Below are 8,044 nucleotides of genomic sequence, written 5' to 3' on the forward strand. Positions count from 1 at the left end.
CGTATGCTCCCTCTACCAAAAAATCATATTTCGAAATGTCAAAAAATTTGGACAAAAAATTCTGCATGTACATCTCCATAATATACGTGTGTTTGTCAAGTTTCACGAAAAAACAATATTGTGTGTGCTCTATATAAAAAAGAGAAAATTTATCTTGTGAAAAGCATTATTTTTAGCATTGAATTTTGTATTTTTTACACACGTCACATGATAAGTCGATTTTTTATGAAACGACTTTGTGAGCTCGTAGCACGTGAAGATGTACGCGCAAACTTTTAGTTTCAATGTAAAAAAAATTAAAATGTATGTAAGATGCATTTTGTAATATAGGGAGCATATGCACCCATGTTCCAAAACACCGCTCCCATAAACTAAGGTGAGCAACATATATATAGCTGATGGCTGGACAATGGCTTTTGGTGGTCAAAGACAAACACTTTTCCAATTTTCTGTAATTAGAATAATAATTCGGCACCATGTACCCACGTAGTTGCATATTTGATCCTTGGGTGCACAAATATCCAACACCTACATATATGAACTAATACTTACTGATCGGTTTAAGCTCACATTTTGAGTCATCTATTAAACATAGTCGGGGATAATTTGTAGTGACCTCACCCTTTTAAGGTGCCGATCTCTGTGTGTATCTGTGCTAGTCCGTGGATCAATCGCTAGCACACACAGTACAAGATGTAATACCAAGAAACAAAGGTCTTTATTACATCGTATGATCCAAAATTTACATAAAGGATTACAAATTGCATAGCACGAGGCTAGCATATCATCAGAGTTTCACAACGAATAAACATAGATAGCATGGAGTCCTTCGTCTTCATGTGCCACAGGCGAGCATGTCGATGATAGACTCGTAACCCTAACCATCGTAACTCACTCGTCTTTCAAAAGATCTGCAACATGAAAAGTTACAGCCACGAATGGTCAATACTTTGAATGTATTGGCAAGGGCACTTTTGTGGACTCAAAAGGCAACCTAACACTTAAGTGTACATCTGGCAGGTAGAGCTCAGGTTCATTTTGCATAAAGCCAATTTTTCCCTATCATTTCTCAAAACCTTTTTCTTTCAATCTAATTAGCAGTAACATTGGTAAAACCCCAATGTACCAAATTAATAGTAGCATTGGTAAAGCCCCAATGTACCTTCCTACCCTTGTTCACCCATCAAATTTTTATTTAAGAAATTGGGATGAGGAGATCTTCGAACAAGGACTTGTCAGTTCGCTCAAATTGTCCATAACCGGGGACACGGCTAAGTACTTAGATTTTACACTCTCGAGAGGTTGTACACCTTTACCCACATGACCAGGTCAATCCTTCTACCTCGTTGCACATTTTGCTTAAGGACAGGTGTAGACCGTGGCCGAGACCTTCTGTGTGTAATCGCCCGAACCATTCCCTAAGGGCCACGCCCCCACCTACAGTATCCCTCTACCACCACCTGGCCCCTAGGATCCGGGTTCATACAACATACTTTGTCAAGCCAGAGCCATAGTAGCATGTGGTTGTACGTGAAGCTAATGAGCAAGGTTTGTCTACAATCTCTTTAAGCCTGGGTGACTTTCCGCAAGTGTGCACTAGCACCAGGGTCTTGCCCCCTGATACAGCCACCCTCTCCATAACTCCACCATTCACCCAGGTAATTCATTAAACTTAGTTGTTTTTCCTTAACCTCTATCAAAACCTTTTCCATAGCATAGCAGGTAACAACTAAATTTAATGGCGGCTAAGGGAGTCTAGGAGTGGTGTAGCTAAAGTACTAGGATTTAATAGCAAGCCAAAAAGCATAAACCCTAGACATGTCTACTATAAAAACACTACTGTGCAAGAATTTAAAACTGGGACTTTTGGTGTGTGTCACTTGCCTTTTTGGTGGTTGAAGAGTGTTCTCTTTTCTTTCCACAAAACACGCCGCTCTCCATACGAACTATAAGATAGAAATAGCACAACATAAACACACATTCCAACAACAACAAAATCAAGCAAAGCAAACAACAAGTTGTTATTTATTTTTATATTAGCCCTTAGATATGGAAGATATGGCATGAGGCATGGCTTGCAAGATATGACTTTGAGAGATTGAATGGATAAAGTAGAATACTTAGAAATGGACCATCTAGATATATGTGAATGAAGAGATAGGCTACAAAAGCATGGATAATGGGGATAGGTATGATCTTGAAACATGAAGATAATGTAGAAATATTTTTGGTAGATGGGTATGGTCATAAGGATTCATTTTTGCAAAAAGTACTATGTTGAAATTATTAATAGGATTAAACCTATGATGAAAAATACTCAAATTCACATATTCAAATTTGAATATTTGAACGTTACTCGAAAGTCAGATTTAAATTCACATTGGTGTTCTAAACATTTTTATGAGTCCAGCGGTATATTATTTGTCAAGTTTGGATGTGTAATTATTTTTCTATAATTTTTACAAGATTAAACATGTCGCGGTTAAATTTTGATATTGTACGAAAAGTTGCCAGAAAAAGTTTCTTAGACGGAAAAACCTCCTACACGAATGTTGTAGAGAATTTAATTACGAATCTAAAGCAAAAATAACCAATTTAATCAGAGTTATAAAACTTAAGCTATGAATTTTACAAGTTGTTGATCAGGTTTGAGCTGACTCATACGATCGATCGATCGATCGTCCCATCCACGGCGTAGTTAAAACAGGTTAAGTTAATGGATAGTGTGGACCCTCAGATCTTGATCTAACAGTCCAAGATGAATCTGGCTTGATCTACTCTAAACTGCATACAGACTTAAGCACGTCACGAAGCAATTACCGCCGGTGGCAGGACGTGGAGGGTTGACGAGGATGACCGCGCTCCCGTGGTCCATGGCGACCGTGAAGCAGACCACGGAGACCTTCTCCGCGATGGGAACTCGATGGTGGTCTCGGCGAAGACGTGCGCCTCCCGGTGTTGCTCGCCGTTGAAATTCCGGCGGACCGCAAGATGCAGACGCGGAAGAATACGTCGGTCTGGGACTCATGGAGGCAAACGAAGTTGTCTGTGAGATGCGCCTCAACGAGATAGGACGAATAGACACAAAAAGGAAACGCGGAATAGCCTAGCCTTACCGGAAACGTCGCCCAAGTTCGTCGACAATGAGGATACGACGACCTCTGATTCGCAAAGCCTGGCGGCGGAGAACTGGGGAAATGATACGGGGAGAACAAGGAGGTTGGGGCACTCTTTATAGGCTCAACTCGAAGGGGAAACGGGCAGGAATCGGCGGGGTTTGATGGCGGCCATCACTGCCTCGCGGCAGTTTCGCGCGGTGTCCGCGCGTGATGAACCTGGATGGTTTTCAGTATTAAGGCAACAATATGGAAAATAAATTCCCTGAATGGATTCTCTGTTTAATGAGGAGCAATTTTCGTATTGAACTTGAGGAGAAACGGCAAAGCAATAAATGGGAAATCAAAGATGGAGAGGGGCGCCATGGCTCTAACGTACAACCTGTACGTACACGTACCTGATATGAGGAGGAAGACGACTAGACGAGCGAGCGGCCACGCTCGGTTCTGGTTGGCAAATCTGATGGGCCAGAGAATGGGCCTGTGGCTGCTTTGGTCAGTTTATTTTTTTTTGTATAATTTCCTTCTTTCTATTTTCTGGTCCCTTTTATTTGAATTTGCTTCAAACTCGAATTTGATTCAAACATGATCAAAGTATCTCCGAAAAACATATATTGCAAGGTTTAGTGATAACAGAACATTTTGGCATAGTATCCATTTTCATATAGATTTACAATCATCAAAAATATGGCACATATGCCTATAGGGCTTATTTTATCAAAGAATAAAAACCTTTTGTAATTTGAAAACTTTTAAAGAAAAATAGGTGTTGTTGTAAGCATTTGGGTTGAAAATTTTGTTTATGAAAACTCTATCTTGCGAAAAAGCTTGTAACTACTACACGAAAATTTTAATTCCCTTTGAAATTTTAGCCAAGACAAACAATTCAATCAATCTAAATTATCATTTTTTTTACATTCCAAAATTTGGAAATTTTGGGATGTTACATAATTTCTTGCACTATTTAAGAAATTTAGTTGAGCTCTCAGCCCCCACTCTATGCTTAAAAAACAAAAGTATAGGAAAATAGAGTCTCCTTTGGGTCTGAAGAACCTTGCTTAATTATTCTGAAAAACGCTATATATTTCACAAATCTGAGGTAACCTTCCACAATTATTGTTGTCGAAAGTAGGATGTTGATTATTGTTCTTTGAAGTCTAGGCTATGGAAACGACTATGGTGATTTTTAGAGTTGGAGAAAACATCGATGCGTAGCCAAGAGTGACATGTTGGAGTGGGGTGAATACCGAGCACAATGGCGACATAATGGTGAAATAGGTGAATTGGAGGGGCTATGCCTTTGCGGTTCTGTGTTTTGCGTGCGCAAGAGAGAGGGGGGAGGGAGGGAGGGGGAGGGGGGACGCAGTGGGTACTGACCCAATTTGGCACGCAATTGAGTGCCGGCCCATTCGTTGAGCGCATGAGCTAAAACACGACTTTACAGAGGCATAGCTGGGTTTCAAACCCAGGTGTCGACCATGGGAAAGTGGCGCTTGCCACCGAGCTACGGTTGAGATGCTGATTAGCATTGTACATCGGCTTGCTTTATTCGAGATCTGAAATAAAACAGATAAATGTCTTCTGTTCAAGCTAATGTTTAGTTGCTCCTTCGTTTCGATCTAGATTTGTTCTTCTATATATGTGTTTATAATCAGTTCCTATAAATTTTTTGTATGTTTCTCACAGCTTTATCTTCTTACTTTTCTTTTCTTTATTTTGTTACTTTTTAAAACTATGTTTATATTTTTTTATGATTCAATTTTTTTTGTTTCATTTATTTTTTTAAAATCACTCTTTTAGTGCGCTGCTACCTGTATATTTTGGATATGTTTTTCAGACACTACATTTAATTTTCTATGTAGTTGAGATATATTTCTCAGACGGTATCTAGACACTAATGATTTATTTTTTAAAAAATCACTCTCTTAGTGCGGTGTTCCCTACATATTTGGGATATGATTCTCGGACACTACATTTAGTTTCCTACGAAATTCATATTTCTCCTACCGGTGGCGGCGGATGTTGAAAATGTATTTATCCACTATGAGTTTAGTGAAAAAGAAGTTGAGAAATAATATCGGTGGGTGACGAGCCCTTGTAGTGACATTTATCGAGCATGTGGTATTCATTAATGTAAGTGATGATGTCGTAGTTGAAAATTTAATGACAATGCAAGAGCGTAGATTGAAAAAATGATGTAATTTTCTATTAATGCTATATTTTATCATGTAAGACTCGTTTCATGTTTTGAACTATTTATAGTATACTCATGCACATTTGATATATGAATTGGACTCCAATATTGACAACCGATTTTTTTATATATATTATTCATTTAATAACTTTTTGACAATTGGGGCGAAGGGATTTTTTTTAGAGATGTGCACCCCCTCCAATTTTATCTTGCGTCCGCCACTGGAGGGAGGGAGTAATGCATGTCATGGTGAGAACTAATACGTCCATATGCACATGTAAACATAATATCATCAGTAAGATCCATTGGTACCAGAAGAAAGGTACCAACTAAAATAATAGAGGTGTTCCTTCTATCTAAATGAGGCTCTTGAAATAGGACAACCTAGCTGGAATTACGATATTTATTTTCGGCCACATAAATACCCTCATAGTATTCCAATACAAACAAACTCGGACACTCGATTTTCTTTGGCTATCATTATGAACATTCTTTTTTTACTATCATCATAATGACCAAGATAATGAATATTCCATTCATTCATAGAAAGTTGTCTGGTTACTTAGTCTTGAGTTTAACGCTGTCATGGTATGGTAAAAGATGTGATCATCCAGTTTGCAATGTGAGTATTCTTTGTTCGCATATGATAGATTGCTTGTGAATGATGGTTACAAGTTGAGAAAGAAACTTTTAATGCACGTGCTCAAATCAAATGCCATGCAAATGAAGTTGAGAAAAACATTCATGACGTTGTGCGAAAATACCTTAGGTGCGTTGAGGGAGAATGGCTATTAAAATAAGGGATAATGTGTCCGTCGTTGCATTTTATACGCAGTGCATCATCAACTTATTATGTGAAGTGAACTTTTACGTACTGGAGTAGTTAAATATGTATATGCATTGCTTGGCCGTGTAAGAGCATCTCCAAGAGCTCATCCAAATTTGGTCATCTATATCTCCATATAGAGGATCATCTATAAAGATTCATTTTTAGATGTTCCTAGTTTTCCAGCAGATCATCCATAACCAGGACATCTATATTCTCTCTCCTATATTTTAATACTATCTTATAACTACCATTTAACAGATTTCCTGACCTCACCTCTTCCAAACCTCACCTCCGCCTCCTTCATCGGCACCGGCAGGGCGCCCTCCCTCGCCGTCCTCCTCTCACCACGGCCATGCCTGCTTGTGACGGTAAAGCACTCGTTCGTTGGGAACCCCAGGAGGAAGGTGTGATGCGTACAGCAGCGAGTTTTCCCTCAGAAAGAAACCAAGGTTATCGAACCAGTAGGAGTCAAGAAGCACGTTGAAGGTTGATGGTGGCGGAGTGTAGTGCGGCGCAACACCAGGGATTCCGGCGCCAACGTGGAACCTGCACAACACAACCAAAGTACTTTGCCCCAACGTGACAGTGAGGTTGTCAATCTCACCGGCTTGCTGTAACAAAGGATTAGATGTATAGTGTGGAAGATGATGTTTGCAAAGAACAGTAAAACAAGTATTGCAGTAGATTGTATTCGATGTAAAGAATGGACCGGGGTCCACAGTTCACTAGTGGTGTCTCTTCATACGAGTACAGCACGCGTCCGTTGGGAACCCCAAGAGGAAGGTGTGATGCGTACAGCGGCAAGTTTTCCCTCAGTAAGAAACCAAGGTTTATCGAACCAGTAGGAGCCAAGAAGCACGTTGAAGGTTGATGGCGGCGGAGTGTAGTGCGGCGCAACACCAGGGATTCCGGCGCCAACGTGGAACTTGCACAACACAACCAAAGTACTTTGTCCCAACGTAACAGTGAGGTTGTCAATCTCACCGGCTTGCTGTAACAAAGGATTAGATGTATAGTGTGGATGATGATTGTTTGCAGAGAACAGTAGAACAAGTATTGCAGTAGATTGTATTCGATTAAAAGAATGGACCGGGTTCCACAGTTCACTAGTAGTGTCTCTCCGATAAGAATAAGCATGTTGGGTGAACAAATTACAGTTGTGCAATTGACAAATAAAGAGGGCATGACCATGCACATACATGTTATGATGAGTATTGTGAGATTTAATTGGGCATTACGAAAAAGTACATAGACCGCTATCCAGCATGCATCTATGCCTAAAAAGTCCACCTTCAGGTTATCATCCGAACCCCCTCCAGTATTAAGTTGTAAACAACAGACAATTGCATTAAGTATGGTGCGTAATGTAATCAACAAATATATCCTTAGACATAGCATTGATGTTTTATCCCTAGTGGCAACAGCACATCCACAACCTTAGAGGTTTCTGTCACTCCCCCAGATTTAATGGAGACATGAACCCACTATCGAGCATAAATACTCCCTCTTGGAGTTACAAGCAAAAACTTGGCCAGAGCCTCTACTAGTAACGGAGAGCATGCAAGATCATAAACAACACATAGATGATATTGATAATCAACATAACATAGCATTCATTATTCATCGGATCCTAACAAACGCAACATGTAGCATTACAGATAGATGATCTTGATCATGTTAGGTAGCTCACAAGATCCAACAATGATAGCACAATTAGGAGAAGACGACCATCTAGCTACTGCTATGGATCCATAGTCCAGGGGTGAACTACTCACTCATCACTCCGGAGGCGACCATGGCGGTGAAGAGTCCTCCGGGAGATGATTCCCCTCTCCGGCAGGGTGCCGGAGGCGATCTCCTGAATCCCCCGAGATGGGATTGGCGGCGGCGGCGTCTCTGGAAGGT

General features: G+C 40.3%; 1 long non-coding RNA gene across 1 annotated transcript; it reads right to left on the bottom strand.

Moving 5' to 3' along the window:
- Window positions 1-1,870: 1,870 nt before the first annotated feature.
- LOC139837619 (uncharacterized) lies at window positions 1,871-3,227 on the bottom strand. Its single transcript, XR_011754185.1, has 3 exons — window positions 3,117-3,227; window positions 2,821-3,017; window positions 1,871-1,946 (listed from the first exon to the last, which is right to left on the bottom strand). It is a non-coding gene; the product is annotated as an uncharacterized lncRNA (long non-coding RNA).
- Between the last annotated feature and the right edge of the window lie 4,817 nt (window positions 3,228-8,044).

Source organism: Lolium perenne, chromosome 3 (assembly GCF_019359855.2).
Source record: "Lolium perenne isolate Kyuss_39 chromosome 3, Kyuss_2.0, whole genome shotgun sequence".
Classification (NCBI taxonomy): Eukaryota; Viridiplantae; Streptophyta; class Magnoliopsida; order Poales; family Poaceae; genus Lolium; species Lolium perenne.